Source organism: Scyliorhinus torazame, chromosome 21 (genome assembly GCF_047496885.1).
Source record: "Scyliorhinus torazame isolate Kashiwa2021f chromosome 21, sScyTor2.1, whole genome shotgun sequence".
NCBI classification, from domain to species: domain Eukaryota; kingdom Metazoa; phylum Chordata; class Chondrichthyes; order Carcharhiniformes; family Scyliorhinidae; genus Scyliorhinus; species Scyliorhinus torazame.
This window is the reverse complement of record NC_092727.1, coordinates 45989307-46011654: the sequence shown is the minus strand read 5'-3', so window position 1 is coordinate 46011654 and position 22348 is coordinate 45989307. Positions and strand designations below refer to the sequence as shown.

The following is a 22348-nucleotide window of genomic DNA, read 5'->3' as shown; positions in this document are numbered from 1 at the left end:
TCAAAGGGAGCAACAGTTTATACTGCGTAAGTAAAGGGGTATTGCTGGCTGTAAATGGCTCTGATTGGTTGAGATATTGCCAGGGAATGCACTAGAGAGCTGTTGCACTCTCTGCTTTTCTTTATTCAATGTCTGTAAACATTTATTTTGTCTGCAAATGACAGGTCCCTTCATATAAATATATGTAGCTTCTAGCAAGCGGAAGTGGGTTCCATTCTGAGCCAGACTGATAACCTTATATTGGTTGTCAATGTAATCCTTAACACCACTTGGGATTGTTCAGCAAATGCTGCCCAATTGTGGAATCTCATTTAATGTTAGGTAAAAGCAATATGTCCAGACATTGCACCTTTTTTTGAATGTCTCAACTGATCAGAGCCAACTTGCCAACCAATCAACATCATTTTACCCTTATGCTGTATGAATTGTTCCACTGAAAATTTCGCATTGTTTCATCTGTCCAGATGAGTGCTAGAAGAAAAGCTTCGACAGCATGTCTCCTTTTTTTTCAGCAATACTCAAAGATGAAACCAAGATGTTGCTTAACCCTACCCTAGAGCCAATGTAAGTCAGGAGCACAGGGATGATGGGTGGAACTTGATGCAAGTTGAGAAATGGGCTGCAGAGTTTTGGATGACCACAGGTTTATGGCGGGTTAATGTGAAAGAATAGTTAGAAATGTGTTGGCAGAGTCATACGTAGAGGTAATAAAGGCTTGAATGAGGGCATCAACAGCAGATAAGCTGATTTAGAGGTGCTATCAGGAAATTTTACGGAGGTGAAAATAAGAAGCCTTGCCGAGGATGCGGATACGTCATCAGGGTGGCACAGTGGTTAGCATTGTTGCTTCACAGTGCCAGGGATCCGGGTTCGATTCCCAGCTTGGGTCACTGTCTGTGCGAAATCTGCACATTCTCCCCGTGTCTGCGTGGGTTTCCTCCGGGTGCTCCGGTTTTCTCCCACAAATCCCGATAGCAGTGCTTGTTAGGTGAATTGGACATTCTGAATTCTCCTTCAGTGTACCCGAACTGCCGCCAGAGTGTGGCGACTAGGGGATTTTCACAGTAACTTCATTGCAGTGTTAATGTAAGCCTACTTGTGACACTAATTACTATTATTATTATAGAAGTTCGTCTTGGGATAAACTACAATATCAAGGTTCCAACAGATTGGCAACAGTTTGAAAACTGAACCAGGGAGAGGAATGGATTTCCTAGTTGGGGAACAGGGGCTGTGACTGGACTTAATAGCTTCGGTCTTCCAACTATTTAATTGGATTTCTAGTCATTCAGAATTGGATGTCGGATAAGCAGAATGATGCTTTAAAACAGTGGAGAAGTTGAAATGGGTGATTGTGAGTGCACCTGTGTGTGGCCAGCATATCTGTGAAAACTGACACTTTGCTGTCGGATGATGTCATTCAGGTGCGGCAGGTTGATGAATAATGGGAGGGGGTAAAGGATAGACTGTTCAGAAGGATAGACTGTTAAGGGACACCAGAGGTGATAGTATGGGAGCAGGAAATAATCCATGGCGTGTGATACTCTCGGTATGATTAGATAGATAAGAATGGAACCAATCAATTCAAGCAGGTGTTTCAGAGGGAAAAGCATATGTTAATTTAGCTCCCTCAAATGGATGTTTTTATAAATCAATTCGGGTTGAATTGAAATTGCTTTAAAATAGAGTCAGGAGTCAATAATGCAACATCATAACTCTGGAAATGCCAATTACTGCAAGGTAGTAATTGGTTTAAGTTTAATAATAAATGGAATCCTTTAATCTAGCTTTCTTACAGCCAGAAATGTGGGGACGGATTTGAATCTTGTTTTCCTTTGGTGTGAAATTGGAAGAATGTAAATATCTTCTGCGGTATTGTGTCTTGTGTGTTTTGACACCATTGTTGTGTTCTCTCTGCTCATTGTTCCACATCTTTCATGATTCTTCCCTCTCCCAAACTCTGCATTAAAAAAAAACTCCTCCTATTATACCTTGTACTAGGCTGCAAGAGGTCTACTGGGGTTGGCCATTTATTTGATGTTAATCTAGCTCTTTTACCGGTCTGTACAATTTTCCGCATCAGCACCCATCAAGACACATTGCAGGCGCCCTGGTAGTGAGGGTCAGCCCGTCCCTCCCTCCCCCCACCATATAGATTGTCAGACCATTTAAGACCCATTTTAGGATAAAAGATAAAGAATAAAGGCTCTGCACAAATCCCATATTCAATATTTTGTGTAACACGACATGAATTTGTCAGTTCCGGTTAATCAACGGTACAAGCCATCACACCCATGTTTATCACTTCCGTGTGAATGGAAAAAATTGACAACATAAGGCAGACAACAACATGATCAACAGGGAGAAAAATCCAGGATAACAACCGAGATGCAGAAATGCAAGGCAGTCCTCCCGATAAAGACTTCTTCACTGGTACACAAAGGCCAAAATCAAGGATGAAGCAGGATCAGGATCAATGAGCACTCCTCAGGAGCTCTCAAGGATTCCGACGATCGAAGCACGAGGCACCGTTAATTTCACCATGCCCTCTCACCAAAACACAGGGGATCAACAGCCTAGACTATGGCTGAGGGGAGAATTGACATGATTACTTGGTCACCTCCAACCCCTATCCAGAAGACAACACAGAACCCAGTGGTTGAAAAACCACAGTAACTTTGACCCTGGAAAACAGGTATAAATGTGCTCGATTGAATTTAGTTTATCCAACTTTCAGATCGAAATTCCCGAAGCATGGTGCCCAATTCTCGAACTCCACTGGGAACTTCACCAATGCCTCGCCTTGGAAATCGGACTCAGCAGCACTCCTTTCCCATTCCCCTTCACTCTCTCCCCATTCCATTAGGATGGATGACAGGTCTTGCAACAGGGACTCGACCATACTGAGGTGCGCTTGCATCAAGGACAGTACTCTCTCTATTGCAAAAACCTCCTCGTGTACCTCCATTACCTCCATAAAACCACACTAAAACCCTTGGAATTGGGCCTTGACGATCTGCACCTCAGGTGAGATTTTCAGCCAGAGCAATGTCTTCACTGGCCGCCATCATCTGTTGATGCACACCACGTCGTCGGGGCGCGAGCCCGCTCAGAAGCAACTGCACAATGAAAGGCAGGGCCCATCCCAACTCCTTCCAGCTGCTATGAACAAGCGAGGATTTAAACATTCTAACTCGGCTCGATCACGCAGGCATACTGATCAACAATTGTTGGAAACATATGTAAACCAAGGAAAGACAAAAAAAGAAATATGCAGGGCAGCACGGTGGCGCAGTGGGTTAGCCCTGCTGCCTCACGGCGCCGAGGTCCCAGGTTCGATCCCGGCTCTGGGTCGCTGTCCGTGTGGAGTTTGCACATTCTCCCCGTGTTTGCATGGGTTTCGCCCCCACAACCCAAAGATGTGCAAGGTAGGTGGATTGGCCATGCTAAATTGCCCCTTAATTGGAAAAATTGAATTGGGTACTCTAAATTTATAGAAAAAAAAATAAAGAAATATGCACAAGGATAAAAAAATGGATTAAAAGATCAGCAGAGCTGGAGCTTGTGAAAACGCAGCCGTTCCTGCGCTCACTTGACGTGACTTCTATGTCCTTTTGAAGCTCTACATTATTCTCCTTATAGTTCACAATGCTTGCAATTTTGTACCATCTGCAAATTTTGAAATTGTTCTTTGTGTACACAGGTTTAGGTCATTAATGTATTTCAGGAAAAGCAGGGGTCTCAACATTGACCCTTGTGGACTTCCACTACAAAACTTATCTATTAACCACTATGCTGTTTCCTATCACTCAGCTAATTTTGTATCCCCGTTGCCAATGCCCCTTTTATTTCATTAACTGCAGCATACCTGTTGTGCAACACTGTATTTAATGCCTTTCGGAAGTCAATGTACATCACATCACCAACATTTCCCTCATCGACCCTCCGTTACCTCGTCAAAAAAACACAATTTTCCCTTAAACCTGAAGACAAAGTTCTGGAAAAACTCAGCAGGTTTGGCTCTGAGTCCAATATGACTCTTCAGTATTCTGAAATTCCAAAGAGGAGGGGCAGCACGGCGGCACAGTGGTTAGCACTGCTGCCTCACAGCTCCAGGAACCAGAGACCCAGGTTCCATTCTAGTCTCAGGTGACTGTGTGGTGTGTGCACTTTCTCTGCGTGGGTTTCCTCTGGGCGCTCCGGTTTCCTCCCACAGTCCAGGTTAGGTGGATTGGCCATGCTAAATTGCTCCTTAATGTCCAGGAGGTTAGGTGGGGTTACAGGGATGGGGTGGAGGCGTGGGTTTAGGTAGGGTACCGACTGGATGGGCTGAATGGCCTCCTGCACTGTAAATTCTATGATTCTATTAGACTTGAAAAATTAACTCTCTCTATCATCACAGATGTTGCAGACTTGAGTTTTTCCAGCACTTTTTTTATTTCCGATCTCCAGCATCCATAGTGCTTTGCTTGTATTCACTTAAATCCATGCTGTCTTTCCTTAATATGCCTGTATTTATCCATGCAACTATGAATGTAGTTGACTCTTAAATGCCCTCTGAAATGGCCAAGCAAGCCACTCCGTTCAAGAGATGGGCAATTAGGGATGGGCAATAAATGCTGGTCCAGCCAGCGACGACCACATCCCATGAATGAATAAAAAAAGTCCTGAATGATTGTTTCTAGTTAGATCAGCTCCCATTCTCTTGTAGAGATCCTTGGTTAAATTAAAGATGCCATTTAAATAAAAGATTTTACAAAAAGTAATTTGGTTGTACAGAACTTGGAGTATTGCTGTAAAAAGTGATGCAATGTTCAAGCTTTTCATCTTATATTCAGCATGACAGATTGGCAAAAATACCAAGTGTAAAGCTAACAACAATTTGTACTGCATGGGAAGAGAGTGTTGATCGGTCGGTAAGTAGATTCTGATTGGTGTTGCCATGGAGAACGTACCTGGGAACTTGGCAGTTAACTGTTCCCTGACGTATTCCACATGGCAAAGTCTCTACTATCAGGTTTTACCTGTCAACCAATCAGCACTGGTTTCTCATGCTGAATATATTGTTGTTCCCTTTACATCCCGTACCAGCCTCCCCGAACAGGCGCCGGAATGCGGCGACTAGGGGCTTTTCACAGTAACTTCATTTGAAGCCTACTTGTGACAATAAGCGATTTTCATTTCATTTCATTTTCATTTTTCATTTCAATTGGGATTCTTACCAATCTGCCCTGAACAGTGGAAGACAAAACTCTTCGACATACTGTCTCTTTTTCCAACAATAATTACGTTCTTATGGTTTCAGTGTTAACCATATTGGAGACTCTACTGAACGCCTGGTTAAGTTGACCCCAATGTCATCTTGTATTTCCACAGAAGCACCAGAGGAGAATTTGAAGCTTACCTCAGAACCACGCACCTCCTGGGGGAATTTACATCGTAAGCAATTTCATGCGTTTCTTTGTTATAACTTCTCAGGCCTTTTGAAACATGTTGGTCAGTTATATAATTGCAACAAGTGTATTGTTTCTGCATGTCATGAGTAGGGTTGCCAACTCTGGTTGAACTTATTCTGGATGCATAATCATGTGATAACCAAGCTCTCACCCTAACATTCCTGCTATTGGCTGCCCAACATGTCCATCCTTGCCTTCTGATTGGAAAGTGGACCGGCCCTTTATCACTGATCGACTGCCGGGCAATCAAAATCACCTAAACAGCCTCTCTTTTGTCCCCCACCCCCCTAATTCCAACTTTCTATAACTAATGAAAGGGTTAATAGAAAATGAACAAACATACATCCTTTTAATACCTCTTGAGAATTCCCTCTGGTTGCTAGCAACATAAAATATATTCATAGAATGGTTGTAACACAGAAGGAGGCCAGTAAGCCGGTCATATCCATGTCAGGTCTCTTCAAGGGCAAATCAGCTCATCTCTCTTCCCCCCCCCCCTCACCCTTTCCATGTAGCCCTGATTCCACACCCCACCTCTTCTCCCCCCCCCCCCCCCCCCACACACACACACACAGCTGCTTATCTAATTCCCTTTTGAAAACTGATTGAATGTACCTCTACCACACACTGTCTTCACCCTCCGTATTTGGAAAAGAATGTCCTCTCTATTTGGGGGAAAAAAGTATTCCCTCGTGTCGCCCTTGGTTCTTTTGCCACTCACCGTGTATTCATATCCTCTGGATAAAAACAAATCACTGCGGATGCTGGAATCTGAAACCAAAGAGAAAATGCTGGAAAATCTCAGCAGGTCTGGCAGCATCTGTAGGGAGAGAAAAGAGCTAACGTTTCGAGTCCAAATGACCCGTTGCCAAATCTATAAGACAGAGAAAATGGGAAAGATTAATATCCTGATTTCACTAATGGGAGTAGTTTCTTTCTATGTACTCCGTTTAAACCACTTTTTGAAAGCCCCTATCAAATCTCCTCTCAACCTTCTCTTGGAGGAGAGCAACCCAGCATCTACAACCTATCTACATAACTGAAGTTGCTCACCCCTGGAATCATTCTCAAGTCTTTTCTGCGCCCTTTCTAATGCCTTTACAGCTTTCATAGTGGTCTGAATTGGATGCAACACTCAGGAGGTCCATCTTTGATTCCGTGAGACTCCAGGAAGATCTTGGAGAGTTGGCAACCCTAGTCGTGAGCTGAATGTGTTTGAAGGTTATTAGAGAGGAAAATACTGCTTCCCAACTGTCTCTGCATGTATCAGTTGTCATCACCTGTTAAATTATTTAAGTGTTCCTGTGGCTCAATAACCTCTTGGGGAGGAAAAAGAGGGCCACTGTTGCCACACTGTTCAAACTTCTTTGTCATGAATCAGTTCTGATATACCTTAGATATCTTGTTGACAGCAGCAACATTTCTTTTCGTTGGTGTGTGCTGTAGCAGTGAATGCCAGGTCAAATGCTGATGGCGCGAGGCTTGAATCAGCAGGCAGTCACACTGTCCTTCCGTGGGAATCAGGAGGATTATCAGGCTCGGAAAGGTGTAAATATTTAACTTTTAAAATCTGTGGCCTTGTTTCTATATCATGTCGAAGACTACACCTCATTCTGTTTTTTGATTGATACTTTCTGTCTGGAATGAATGCTGTAAAGATCTATGCAAGTGTTCTATAATGCAACAAATAATTTATTTCATATTTGCAGTTTAAGATAATTTGAAGATCCTTGAAGTGTGATATTTCCACTGGCTAGACTATGAGGTTGTTAAGTAATGAAGTGTTGAACTGACACAAAGATGTGAAAATGCAAGCAATTAGCAGATGAGCTTGTGCCTGGGTGAGTGTGGGGGCCATTAATCTGCTGCTGAAGTGTTCCTGTGCGTATGGCTGACCAAACTGAGGATTTGAGCACTGCAGGTGATTGGAGTCCTCACTTCACTAGCAGATAAATAGCTGGGGCGGGATTCTGTGATCCTGAGGCTAAGTGTTGACGCCGTCGGAAACACTGTCGCGTTTCTCGACGGCGTCCACATGGCCTCAGGCTCAGCAATTCTGGCCCCTACAGGGGACCTGCATGTCACTGGAGCGGTTTATCCCGGCATCAACTGGGCGCCATGGGATCTGCGCATGGGCAGTGGCACCGGCGCCAACGCGCGCATGCGCAGTGACTTCTTCAACGCGCCGGCCCCGACGCAACATGGCGCAGAACTACAGGGGCCGGCGCGGAAGAAAGGAGGCCGCCAGCCAGAGAGGACGGCCCGCCAATTGGTGGGCTCCGATCGCGGGCCAGGCCACATCGGAGGCCCTCCTGGGGTCGGACCCCCCACCCCCCCCCACAGCCCGCCCCCGCTGGACCCATGGGCAGCACGGTAGCACACGTGGCTAGCATTGTGGCTTCACAGCGCCAGGGTCCCAGGTTTGATTCCCGGTTTGGGTCACTGTCTGTGCGGAGTCTGCACGTTCTCCCTGTGTCTGCGTGGGTTTCCTCCGAGTGCTCCGGTTTCCTCCAACAGTCCAAAGACGTGCAGGTTAGGTGGATTGGCCATGATAAATTGCCCTCTGTGTCCAAAATGGTAAGGAGGGGTTATTGGGTTATGGGGATAGGGTGGAAGTGAGGGTTTAAGTGGACCGGTGCAGACTCGATGGGCCGAATGGCTTTCTTCTGCACTGTATGTTCTATGTTCCACGCCGAGTTCCCGCCGGCTGAGAACAGGTGTGGATGGCGCCAGCGGGACTCGGCGTTTTTACGATGGCCGCTCGGCCCATCCCGGGCCGAGAATCGACGGGCCAGCTGCATAGAGCGGGCCGGCCGTGTAGAGTGGCCCCCAACTGGCACTGGGCCAACCACGCCGGCGCCAATGGCGCCGATTCTCCTCTGCGGAGAATTGCGTGCCGGCATCAGGGCGGCGTGGCGTGATGCGCGCCGGCCGCGGGGATTCTCTGGCCTGGCCCCGTGCTTGGAGAATCCCTCCCCAGGAGTCCACAACATTTTGTGTGAATTGTAGACGCAGCAGATGTGGGAGTTATTAACAGTAGGAGTGGGAGCACTTGAGGTCAGGTAGTGCGAGCACTGAGGTCAGATAGTGCAAGATAGTATGGTGTTGGTTCATTGCCAATAGTCCCAGCACATCCAGATCCTGACCCCAGACAAGGTTTTGGGTAGAAGTGAAAAGTGGAGCGATGTCCTTTCAAATTAAACTATTACAGCATGAATAAGAGGCGCAAGTGTAAATGAACATACTGCTATTAGAAAGGATGTCTTTAACTCAAAGACTAATAAATGCTGGGACTAAACCAAGCACAGGAACAGACAGAAAGAAAATTTAGGGGCCTTTCAAAATGCAGCTGCTAAAATACAACGGGTGAGCGTAATTGGGTCAAATAGCTTTATCTTGTCTTGATAAGTTGGTGTGTTAAATTGAAATTTACTTTCTAAAAATAATATAGTTAACATTACTGTTCCTGTAAATATGAGAAATTAATTGAAAATAGCGGCTGCTACTTAAGCAGGCGTAAGAAACATTTTGATGTTCCCTTTGTATTAGCTGTACTGCTCCTTAAAATGAAAATTTAAGATGAGCAAGAAGAGAAGTTGATTTGACAAGTCCAATTCATGTTGTGTACAATGCTGTTGTTGATGGTGCTCTTAAACGTCAAGGTGAAGTGACTAAACAAAAAATTACATCTGGTTCATTGAAAGCACCCTTGTCTCTGAGACAGATGGTTTAGTGTGGGGGGGGGGGGGGGGGGGGGGAGGGGAGGAGAAGAGAGAGAATGTTCAGTGAGTGCCTATTTCATTGAGTACTGAGGGAGTGCTACAATGTTGGATGTGTCATCTTTCGGATGAGAAGTTAAACCAAGGTCCCAAATTTATCAAAGATCCCATAAGTACGGTTTGAAGAATAGAGTCCTCTCTGTGGTACTGGTCAATATTCAACCTTTAATCAGCATCACTGAAAGAGATTGTTTGATTATCGAAACATTACTGTTTGAGGGAGGTTGCTCTGATGCATTTCCTTGCGTTGCAACGGTGACTATACCTCACTGGCTGTGAATCACTCGAGGTGTCATGCAAGAACTTGTGAAGAACTTTATAAATAATCATTCTTTCAATGAGTCTTATTATTGGAACCCTGTTTTTTTAAAGAAAAATCTAAGTCAAATGGATGTACATCAATGTGATTAACCTTGTCATCTAATTCCGCATTTTGAGTTCTTCAAGTTGAGTGATAATGGTGTTGAGCAATGGAACACTTGCCCTATGTTCTCCCACCAGAGCCAAATTGTACCTGATTTGTGCTACAGCTGGGAGTGTAAATGAGGAAGCGATTTCCAATCCTTTGCCATGCAAACTTGTGCATGGCGAGGATTGCGAGGGATTCCCGAGGGAATCCTGCTATCAGGTCACCATTTTGAGCCCTCCCCTGCTGTGCTATTCAGCCCTCCCTCTGCCCCCCCACCCCAAGACTGCCTAAACAAAGGGACCTATATCTGAACCTCCCAACAATACCTCCCACCCCCACTTCCCACCAGCTCCATCCCCACAAGCCCTGGTGGCCTCTCTTCCGACATCTGATTGTGATCCACTTACTGCCTCCACTTCAAAGCCTCTTGCTGCTGGCTCCTCTGCCAGGCTGTCAATTTGGTCGACCGCCAGGCAGGAAACAAAAGAAACATGTTGATGAGGTCCATCCATTAAATTCACCAAGCCTCTTTGTCCCTGGTATTCCCAGGGTCTTGGGCTGTTGCCACCTCCTTGCTAATATTGGGGCAGTTGTCTTTAAAGAATCATGACCTCCTTGGATTAATTTCTGTCCACAATTCTATTGTTGACTCAGGCTTGTGAGAACACTTGATGGAATATTTGCACTGAGTTGCCAGAGAAGCTATCAACACTGGATTGTTTTTTTATTTTGTAACTCCTATTGTATATCATGATTTTGTTTTTTGAGCCAAGATTCTTTCTACTTTATATCATCCTTTGTTATCAGGGCTATGCCCCTTGCGTTTTACAAGTTGCTGATATTTTCTAAAAAAACAAGTGGCGTGGCATGTTTAATTCCCAACCTTGGTCACACTGCAACCACGTCTCCGTCATGGCTTCTTGGTCAAACTCATTTATCTCTATTTGTGCCTATGTTGGTCCCAAAGCTTTGTTCATTCAGATATAGTGCCTTTTAATTTTAAATGTTACCATTTTTGTCTGACATGTCCCTTGTTGCGAATGCCCTGTTAGCATTACTAAACTGTCTATTCCTGTCGCAATCTGCTTGATTTCACCCATTCAGTATTTGTTATATAACATTGACTTTTCCCTTTGGACTTTCTTTGAACACTTTGGCTCGCTCTCATTTAAACTCCAATCTACTTGTCCTAGTTAACTCAGTTTGCCAGTGCACTGCATCCAGGATGGTTTAAGTGAAGCCTCCCCCAAATGAGCATCTCCCTCTTTTAATGATGATGCCAGTGCCCCATAAACCGAAACGCACGCCATTCTTTCAGCCACGCATTTAAAATCCTAAGGCAGAACTTTGTGCCCCTTCCCCCCTGGGGGGTTATAAGCAGGAAAGGCCTGGTAACCTCCAGATCTCCCTTTCTTCCCCTTTGCCCACACATGCGTACATGCACAAGCACACACCCTCCCTCCTTGCCCTGGGACCCTTGATACTTACCTTTTCCTCCGGTTCCAGGACAAGGTCTCAGGCCACTGTTGCAGTTCTTCGTTCGGCCACTGCAGCGCTGTTGCCGATCAGATGGGCTAGCAGCTCTCCAAGGCAGGACTTCGGGTGAGGGTCGGAAGTCCTGCCCGCTGCCAATCAATGCTAATTTGGGTGTAAAGTGGCAGCAGGTGAGCTGAAGTTGCCAGGGGTGTGTTCCCCCATTGGGGCAATGAGCCCCCACCATCCTGAAAATTCAGGCCCTAATCTGTTTGTCCTTGCGTCATTTTACATGTGTCTCGGATACTAATTGAGAGATTATTCTCTGTGAGGTTCTGCTTTCTAATTTGTAATCTAGATTCTCAAATCCTTCGACAGAACATCATGGCTAGTTCAACTGACGTTAGTTCCTACATGGACTGCAGACAATTGGACTCTCCTCCTCTTTCTCCCATGTTCTTCTCAATTGTAAAGAGATATCCTAAATCTCGGTGCTGAATTCCCAAACTCACCAAATTCTCAATTTTCCACTCTTTACAGTAAATTGTGTCCATGTTGCAATCTGTGATTATACTTTGTGCCAAAGTCTCAGGGTTCAACATTCTCCGATCCCAGTCCGTCTCCCTACTGCTGCTAGCGAGGACTGGGCATTTGGCACTGAGCCAAATCTCCCATTTACAGCAGCGGGACCAGAGAATTCCACCTGCGTGAATGGATGGAGAATCCCACCTTGGGACAGTAACTCCCTTTTGGTTATTTCCCTCAGGCCATTGCTAGGCAGAGTTCAATAATTTCTTTGACAATTTGACAGGGGTTGGAGGGGTGTAAGGGAGAAGTATGTCGAGGTCATTCTGTGAATGAAGTCTACTTTGCCATTTTTAAAGAAAATAAATTCTGGAGGCAAAACCCTTCAGTTTTTGTGAAAATATTGATGCATTTCCTGAATGCCTTACTGTTGGGGTGACTTTCAATCTACCCGATTACAATGCTGATCAGAGCAGATACACAGAAAAGCAAGATTGCAGTTGAAACCTAATTAAGGGTCAGTGACAGCTCAGCAGCATTTAGCTGAAATGTAGATAATTGTAGGGATGCCAGTGTAAGAGTTAAATAGTTCTGACTGTTTTTATTTATTTTTGTTCTATTCTTCTTGTTGACTCCCTGTAGTTCTTGAATCAAGGGGAGATTGTACAGCTATAATTTAGCTCTATTTTCAGGTTCAGTAAAGGAAGCATTAGATGCTCTGAGCATCAGTCATGAGGTACTATTGTCAGTTGGTCTGTGATACTTAATGTGGCTCAATGTTTGACTTTTATTTTGAGTCTGGTTTCATTGTAAACGTGAAATTTCTGTTCCTACTGTAGTGAGAGAGTGATTGATGTTGGGGAATATTTGGAGAGAATGAGTTGATTTTGCAATTTTCTTTCCCAACATTTCTCCCCTTCCCATCTCTCCTACTGGTGAGTTTATTATTGGACCAGTTGATCTTCGACATCCCACCTAAATGGCCATTATTCAGCTGTCTGCATATTTGACATTAAGAACCGTCCAGCTCAAACGAGTTCTGACCGACAATGCACATTACAGCAGGAGCATTGGATTGGGCCCTTGGTTGATCTTCCCTTTCTCTCTCTTCCCCAGGCCAATTGTTGTGCCTCTAATGCTGCCCTGGCTGAGATTAACTATAGCTCGGAGTTCAGACCCAGGGCCAGTGTGCCTCAACTGTTTAATGAGTTCACTCATTGAAACATTGAGCAACCTAGGTTTAAATGTGAAATGTAAAGCAGAGTTGGGCTGCTGTGCAGGATATGTCATTGTACCTGTTGCTCCCATAGACATGAGGAACTAACACTCTGTGACATTCATTGCACTTGTGTAAAGGGTATATGGACCATTGATAAAAGCCTTGAAGCGGACTAACTACTATTTCTCAGGGTAGTTAACTGATCTTGAACAACTAAAAGACCAATACCTAAATCAGTGCATTATGTATTCTTGATTTTCAATAATTGCATTATAAGATTGTAAGATCAATAATGTATGCTGGACAAGCTAATCATAAGGCAAGGTAACGGCTAGAGTGGTTTCAACTATAGACATATCGGGCGGTATTCTCTGGTCGTGCCCCTAAAATCAAGTTCGGCGATCAGCTGGAGAATCCCCGTTTGCACTGAATGCGGGCGCGGTGCTGATTTTGCAATGTGCCGCCCCCTCAAAAAGGCGTGCTCAAAGAATACCGCCCGCCGTCGGGACAGCCTCAGAACGTCACCCGAGGCTCTTCCCCGATGGGCCGAGGTCCCGACGGCGTGAAACACTTGTCCTTTTTTATTCGTGAACCCAGCGTGGCAGCTGCGGACTGAGTCCAGCGCCGCCACAGTCGGGGGGAGCCGTTCCACGGGCAGGTGGGGCTTTAGCAGGGGCTGGGGGCACTGGTGGGGGGTGTGCCAGGGGTGGCGAGGCTGATTACAGGGGGGGCAGTTTTTGGCAGGCCGGGTGCAGCTTTTGCACCATTTTTATGTGCGTAAAACGCCTCTGTTCCCACGCCAGCGTTCAGCGATTAGTCTTCAAATCGGAGAATCCAGCCCATCATCCCCATCTTGTGTTGCTCTGAATGTTTCTATGTCTTTCTCTGACTGGTTGCCTAGGCAACATTATTTTGTATGTTAATCATCCTGCAGAGGGCGGCAGAGTGGCGACGCTGATTGGCTGTTGCGGGAGTGAATTGTGGATAGTTGCTGTCGGGTGAGTTTCTAGAACTAATATATTTCAGGCAGTGGCTAAACCCGAGACACTACACAGGTAGTGTCTCCCACCCATCCTCCTCCTCTAACCAAAAAAAAAAGACTGTGTGGTGAGTTGGTGAGGTACGCTTTTCTTTCCTTTCCCCTCTCCACCCTTCCACCACCTGTAACCTGCAGGAAAATCAGGGTCAGCTTTTTTCTTCTCTCTGTAATTGTCAAGTGGGTAAATGGAAGTGATGGCAGAGAGGGCAGTGCAATGTTCCTCCTACAGGATGTTCGTGGTGAGGGACGCCGCCAGTGGCCCTGCTGAGTTCACCTGCGGGAAGTGCACCCATCTCCAGCTCCTCAAAGACCGTGTTAGGGAGCTGGAGCTGGATGAACTGAGGATCATTTGTGAGGCAGAGTCGGTTATAGATAGAAGCTACAGGGATGTAGTTACTCCTAAGAATGAAGGTAGCTGGGTGACATTTAAAAGGAGGGGGAAGAAGCAGTCAGTGCAGGGATCCCCTGCGGTTGTTCCCCTCAATAACAGATATACCGTTTTGGATACTGTTGGTGGGGGGGGGGGGGACCTACCAGAGGTAAGCCACGGTGACCAGGTCTCTGGCACTGAGTCTATCCCTCTGGCTCAGAAGGGAAGGGGGGAGAGCAGGAGAGCATTAGTTATTGGAGACTCTCTAGTTAGAGGTACAGATGGGCAGTTCTGTGGCAAAAATAGAGGCTCACGTTTGGTGTGTTGCCTCCCGGGTGCCAAGGTCCGTGATGTCTCTGATCGTGTTTTCAGGATCCTTAAGGGGGAGGGGTGCAGCCACAAGTCGTGGTACACAACAGTACCAACGACATAGGTAGGAAAAGGGACGGGGATGTAAAACAGGAATTCAGGGAGCTAGGGTGGAAGCTGAGAGCCAGGACAGACCGTGTTGTCATCTCTGGTTTGCTGCCAGTGCCACATGCTAGCGAGGTTAGGAACAGGGAGAGAGTGCAGTTAAACATGTGGCTACAGGGATTGTGTAGGAGGGAGGGTTTCAGTTACTTGGATAATTGGAGCACATTCTGGGGAAGGTGGGACCTGTACAAACAGGACGGGTTACACCTGAACGAGAGGGGCACCAATATCCTATGAGGGAAAATTGCTACAGCTCTTCAGAGGGGTTTAAACTAATTTGGCAGGGGGATGGGACACTGATTTGTAGTCCAGGAGATAGCGTTGCTGGAGTTCAGCAAGTTGAGGGTAGTGCAGTACTGAGGAAGGTACCAAGGTCACAAGAGTGGACCTGCAGGCATGAAGGTGGTTTGAAGCATGGCTACTTCAATGTGAGGAGAATAAGGCTGGTGAGCTTGAAGCATGGATTGGTACCTGGGACTACGATGTTGTGGCCATAGTGGATAGATCAGGGGCAGGAATGGTTGTTGGAGGTTCCGGGGTTTAGATTTTTTAGTAAGATTAGGGAAAGTGGTAAAAGAGGTGGAGGAGTAGCATTGTTAATCAAGGATTGTATAATGGCTGCAGAAAGGCAGTTTGAGGAGACTCTGTCTACTGAGGTAGTGTGGGCTGAAGTTAGAAATAGGAAAGCAGCGGTCACTTTGTTAGGAGTTTTCTATAGGCCCCTAAACAGTAACATAGATGTGGAGGAAAAGATTGCAATGCAGATTTTGGATAAGTGCGGTGGTCACAGGGTAGTTGTTATGGGTGACTTTAACTTTCCAAATATTGATTGGAACCACTATAATTCGAATAGTTTGGATGGGGCTGTTTTTATCCAGTGTGTGCAGGAGGGTTTCCTCACACAATATGTGGATAGACTGACAAGAGGCGGGGCCACATTGGATTTGGTACTGGGTAATGAACCGGGCCAAGTGTTAGATTTGGTTGTGGGAGAGCACTTTGGAGATGGTGACCACAATTCGGTGGCTTTCACGAGAGCAATCGAGATGAATAGGAACATACGGCAGGGCAAGGTTTATAACTGGGGGAAGGGTAATTACGATGCGATTCGGCAAGAATTGGGGAGCATAAGATGGAAACAGGAACTGTCAGGGATAGGCACAATTGAGATGTGGAGCTTGTTCAAGGAGCAAATACTGCGGGTCCTTGATATGTATGTCCCTGTCAGGCAGGGAGGAAATGGTCGAGTGAGGGAACCATTGTTTACAAAAGAGGTTGAATGCCTTGTCAAGAGGAAGAAGGGGGCTTATGTAAGGATGAGAAAACAAGGTTCAGTTAGGGCACTTGAGGGATACAAGATAGCTCGGAAGGAGCTCAAGAAAGGGCTTAGGAGAGCCAGGAGGGGGCATGAGAAGTCCTTGGTGGGTAGGATCAAGGAAAACCCCAAGGCTTTTTACACTTATGTGAGGAATAAAAGAATGACCAAGGTGAAGTTCGGGCCGGTCAAGGACAGTAGTGGGAACGTGTGCATGGAGTCTGAAGACATAGGAGCGGTCCTAAATGAATACTTTTCTTCAATGTTCACAAAGGAGAAGGGCCACGTTGTTGAGGAGGATATTGCGATACAGGCTGGTAGGCTGGAGGAGGTAGATATTTGGAAGGAAGATGTGTTAGAAATTTTGAGAAGCCTGTGGATAGATAAGTCCCCTGGGCCTGTTGGGATATATCCTAGGATTCTTTGGGAGGCGAGGGATGAGATTGCAGAGACTTTGGCTTTGATCTTTATGTCCTCACTATCTACAGGAATAGTGCCAGAAGACTGGAGAGAGGCGAATGTTGTCCCTTTGTTCAAGAAAGGGAATAAGTATAACCCTGGGAATTATAGGCCGGTTAGTCTCATTTTGGTCATAGGTAAATTATTGGAAAGGGATAGGATTTATGATCTTTTGGAAAGATAACAGCTTAATCCAGGATCGGCAGCATTGATTTGTGAGGGGTAGGTCTTGCCTTACAAGTTTGATTGTTGTTCTTTGAGGAGGTACCTAAGTACGTAGATGAAGGTAGAGCAGTTGATGTCCTGTACATGGATTTTAGTAAGGCATTTGACAAGGTGCCCCATGGTCGGCCCATGCAGAAAGTAAGGAGGCATGGCAGAGAGGGAAATTTGGCCGATTGGATCAGTAACTGGCTATCACAGAGAAGACAGAGGGTGGTGGTAGATGGTAAATTTTCATCCAGGAGCCCAGTCACCAGCGGTATACCACAGGGATCAGTACTGGGTCCTCTGCTGTTTGTGATTTTTATCAATGACTTGGATGATGGAGTTGAAGGTTGGGTTAGTAAATTTGCTGATGACACCAAGATTGGTGGAGTAGTGGACAATGTGAAGGGCTGTTGTAGGATGCAAAGAGACATTGATAGGTTGCAGAGCTTGGCTGCCAAGTGGCAGATGGAGTTTAACCCTGATAAATGAGAGATGATTGATTTTGGTAGGACACATTTGAATGCGGGTTACAGGGTTAACGGCAGGGTTCTAAAGAATGTGGAGGAGCAGAGAAATCTCAGAGTTCATGTCCATAGATCTCTGAAAGTTGCCACCCAAGTGGATAGAGCCGTGAAGAAAGCCTATAGTGTGTTAGCATTTATTAACAGTGTTATGGGCCAGGGTTTAGAGAACCCCAAAGTGTATCATGGAGTTCACCTGACCCACAACTTTTAATAGATTGTGGTATGGGGAGCACACGGCCCACTCTACAGGTGTGGTACAGCAGAAATGGAAAAGTATTTTTTAAAGCAAAACTGTGTTTATTCTATGAACTCAAGTTAACCTTTTGAAAACATACAGTGGACATCTTAGCAACCATTAATTCAAATACAACCCCCAAAGACTACAACACTAAGTAATCCTTTAAGCTTTCCTTTTAACATCCATACGACTTAAAACCAAAACCTTTAACAGAAGCACATCAGGTTAAAGTCACTACTGAAAACATTTATAATTCTGAATTCACCAAATGATCAAGAGATAGTCTTTTCATGGCAGACAGAACAGCAGTGTACAGCTGCTGTGTCTGGCTTCAGCTTCAACACTGAAAACAAAACTAAAACACACCCTGCAGCAAACAGCCTAAAACAAAAGTAAAAAGCTGACAGACAGCCCGGCTCCACCCACACTCTGACATCACTGATGAACATGCATTTCTGAAAGGTACTCACACATGACACCTCCTCCCCCCCCCCCCCCCCCCCCGCCCGCCAAGAAAAAAAAATAAACCATCAACTTCAAGATGGTTTCATTTTTCACCTTTTCACTATCCTTTAAGAAATGCACACAGTAAATATACTTTTGCGTTTCAAAAAACAACACACGCAAACAGGTATAATAATATGGTCCATTTTTTCCCGTTCTTCTTCCAACTGAAATCTTTCTCGATTGACAGTCTCTTTGAACAAGAAGGTCTCTGCACAATCCGTCCATTTCTCTACGCCTCGGCATGCCTTTTTAAAGTCAGATACTTTAGTTCAATCTGATCACAGAGTTCCTTGTAATTTTCCAACACAGGAGCATTGGTTATCACAGCTTTCAGGCCGTCAAATGCCTGTCGAAAGTCCGCTGTGCACTGAAATCTTTGACGTTTCTTCAGCAAGTCCGTCAGTGGAGCAACCACGCTACAAAACATTTGCACAAATGTTCGATCGAATCCACGCATGCCAAGAAATCGCATTATTTCCCTTCGTCTTGAGGGTATTGAAAACTCCTCAATAACTGTTGGTTTCACATCCCGTGTGACCATTCGACCCTGTCCGATTGTATGGCCAAGGAAAGTGACTTGGGTTTTTCCAAATTCACTTTTGGCTAGGTTTATCACCAAACCCGCCTCCTGAAGTCGATCAAATAACTTCATCAGATGTTTCAAATGTTCGGTCCATGTTTGGCTGAAAATTGACTTTGTTAGTTAACCGTTGAAATGTGGCTGGGGCATTTTTCATGCCAAATGGCATAACTTTGAATTGGTATATACCATCTGGAGTCACAAAAGCTGAAATCTCCTTCGCCCTTTCGGATAAATGTACTTGCCAATAACCTTTAAGTAAATCCAATTTAGAAATAAAAGCTGATTGTCCCACTTTCTCAATGCAATCCTCCAAACGTGGGATAGGATAAGAGTCCGTTCTTATAACTGCATTAACCTTTCTATAGTCCACACACAACCGTTGGGTACCATTTGGTTTTGGTACCATCACTTTGGGTGAGCTCCATTGGCTGCAACCCACTTCAATTATGCCATTTTTAAGCATACTCTCAATCTCTTTGTTAACCTGTGCCAATTTTAAAGGGTTAAGTCTGTATGGATGTTGTTTGATTGGAACAGCCTTTCTCACATGTTCATCATGTATAGCCATTTTAGTGCTTCCCAATTTATCTCCACAAACTTGCCCATGTGATATCAATAACTCTTTCAGGTCAGTCTGTTTTTCCTCAGGAAGGTAACTCAACAATTTATCCCAATTTTTAAGAACATCCTCTTTTTCCAATTTAATTTGAGATATGTCAAATTTACAGTCATCTGGATTTGGTTCGTCACTTTGAGTTAGAATCATTAAAACCTCCTCCTTTTCCTCCCCTTCCCTTTCAAAGTACCTTTTAAGCATATTCACATGACACACTCGGTGAGTCTTCCTTCTATCTGGCGTTTTTACCACATTATTCACCTCACTTAATTTCCTTTCAATCTGATAAGGTCCACAAAACCTATCTTTTAAAGGCTTACCCACCACTGGTAACAATACTAAAACTTTATCTCCACTGACAAAACTACGAACTTTGGATTTCTTGTCCGCTACCCGTTTCATCACATTTTGTGCAACTTTTAAATGTTGTCTGGCCAATTCACCTACTCTATTTAATCATTCCCTAAAATTTGACACGTAATCCAGTAATGTAATTTCCGATTTCTCACTCACCAATTTTTCCTTAATCAGTTTAAGTGGTCCTCTTACCTCATGACCAAAAATTAGTTCAAAATTTGGTTGACTCATTAGGTGCATCCCTAATTGCAAACAGTACGAATGGAATTCCTTTATCCCAATCCTCTGGATAATCTTGACAATAAGCCCTCAACATTGTCTTTAATGTCTGATGCCACCTTTCTAACGCTCCTGCGATTCTGGACGGTATGCAGTTGATTTAAATTGTATTATTCCTAATCAACCCATAACTTCTTTGAATAACCTGGAGGTAAAATTTGATCCTTGATCCGATTGTATTTCTGTGGGTAGTCCATATCTAGTAAAGAATTTAAGTAACTCCTCCACAATCTTTTTAGCTGTAATATTACGTACTGGAATGACCTCTGGAAATCTAGTAGACACATCCATTATCGTCAAAAGATATTGGGCGAAATTCTCCGTTATCGGCGGAAAGTCCGCCGATCGGCGCAAAAAACGGCGCAAATCCGACTTGCGTCACGTCGGAAAAATGGGTCGATAGTCTCCGGCCCGAAATGGGCTAGCAGCGAGGTAACGGGATCCGCGCTTGCGCAGTGGTTCACGCCGTGCAGCGTCATACGCGCTGCACGGCGTGACGGCTCATAAGGCCGCGCTGCTCCCCCCCACCTGACCGGAACACCCGACCGCAACACCCGACTGGATGGCTGGCCGTCGCTCAGCCCCGAGGTTCGGGTCACGCGATGTGGAGGCGCTCCTGGACGCGGTGGAGCAGAGGAGGGACGCCCTGTATCCCGGGCACGGCCGCAGAGTTGCCCCACACCACAGCCGGCGTCTGTGGAGGGAAGTGGCAGAGGCCGTCACCGCTGTGGCCCTGACACCACGGACAGGCACCCAGTGCCACAAGAAGGTGAACGACCTCGTTAGAGCAGGCAGGGTGAGCCTCCCCCATATCCCCCCCTCCCCATATCCCCCCCTCCCCATATCCCCCCCTCCCCATATCCCCTCCTCCCCATATCCCCCCTCCCCATATCCCCCCCTCCCCCATATCCCCCCTCCCCCATATCCCCCCTCCCCCATATCCCCCCTCCCCCATATCCCCCCTCCCCCATATCCCCCCTCCCCCATATCCCCCCTCCCCATATCCCCCCTCCCCATATCCCCCCTCCCCATATCCCCCCTCCCCCATATCCCCCCTCCCCCATATCCCCCCTCCCCCATATCCCCCCTCCCCATATCCCCCCTCCCCATATCCCCCCTCCCCATATCCCCCCTCCCCCATATCCCCCCTCCCCCATATCCCCCCTCCCCCATATCCCCCCTCCCCCATATCCCCCCTCCCCCATATCCCCCCTCCCCCATATCCCCCCTCCCCCATATCCCCCCTCCCCCATATCCCCCCTCCCCCATATCCCCCTCCCCCATATCCCCCCTCCCCCATATCCCCCCTCCCCCATATCCCCCCTCCCCCATATCCCCCCTCCATATCCCCCTCCCCATATCCCCCCTCCCCATATCCCCCCTCCCCATATCCCCCTCCCCATATCCCCCCTCCCCCATATCCCCCCTCCCCCATATCCCCCCTCCCCCATATCCCCCCCTCCCCCATATCCCCCCTCCCCCATATCCCCCCTCCCCCCATATCCCCCCTCCCCCATATCCCCCCCTCCCCCATATCCCCCATATCCCCAAGTGAATCCAGCCCTAACCTTAACCTCTGCAATGCACGCGCAACCGATGGCGTGCATTCATATACCTGCCTAACACTGTTGCCTTTTACCCCTGTGTCCCCCCCCCCCCACAGGAGAAGCGCGCACACAACAATAGGGAGCATGTGAGGACTGGAGGAGGGCCCGCTGATGAGAGGCCACTGACCGTACACGAGGAAAGGGCCCTGGAACTGGCTGGCGGACCTGAGGACCGGGAGGTTGCTGATGCAGAGGTTGGGGGCGTACTAGCGAGTGAGCCACCGACAGCCCGTCCCGGGACAGCATTACCCAGGAAGACGAAATACCGGACAGTGACTCAGAGTGGATGGGTGGAGACGAACCCCCACCCCAAAGTGCCATGGAGTCAGAGTGGGCGAAGAGCACGACACAACGCCACTGCTGTCACCAACACCCTCCACCATCGCAGAAACACTCACCACGGTTGGGCACTTTAGTGATGAGGCGTCTGGTACACTCACTGGTGCACACAACACAGCCGTCCCGGTACAGCAGGTGGAGGTAGGAGCAGCAGAGGGACCGTGCGGTCGGAGGGAAGCCCAGCCCAAGCGAACATCTGCCGCCCAGATGGATCCTGGGTTCCTGCAGTTACCACACCCACACATAGATCCGATGCAACCACCGACCCGGAGACGAGCGAAGAGGGTGACGGGCGGCTTGTGGCGGCTGCGGTCGCAGGTGGAGGAGTCCACCCGTGTCCAGGAGCTGGGAGTGGTGCTGGTCATGCGTGCCACCCAGGCCGACACCGCACGGGTGGCGTCCGCGGTGGAGGCAATGGGTGCGACGGTGTCAGACATGGGGAACGGTTTGCGAGGCCTGGGGCCTTCCGTGCAGGCAGCGTCTGTGGCCCAGGAAATGGCTGCCCTCTCACAGGAGGCCATGAGCCAGTGCCAGCACCAGATGGCAGAGGCGCTCAACGCCATAGCCCAG

The 22348-nt window shown here is 46.8% G+C and overlaps 1 protein-coding gene across 10 annotated transcripts in view; it reads left to right on the top strand.

Moving 5' to 3' along the window:
* pknox2 (pbx/knotted 1 homeobox 2) overlaps window positions 1–22348 on the top strand; it is a 786965-nt gene that overhangs the window by 198704 nt on the left and 565913 nt on the right. For 5 of the 10 annotated variants that reach the window (XM_072486738.1, XM_072486735.1, XM_072486736.1 and 2 more), the window contains exon 2: window positions 5377–5439. The exons of 1 other annotated variant lie outside the window; for it this stretch is intronic. The gene's annotated coding sequence lies outside the window, so the exon portion shown is untranslated. Of the gene's footprint in view, window positions 1–5376; window positions 5440–22348 lie in introns of those variants that run through there. 4 more of the 10 variants (XM_072486737.1, XM_072486731.1, XM_072486734.1 and 1 more) reach the window with 3 other exon arrangements.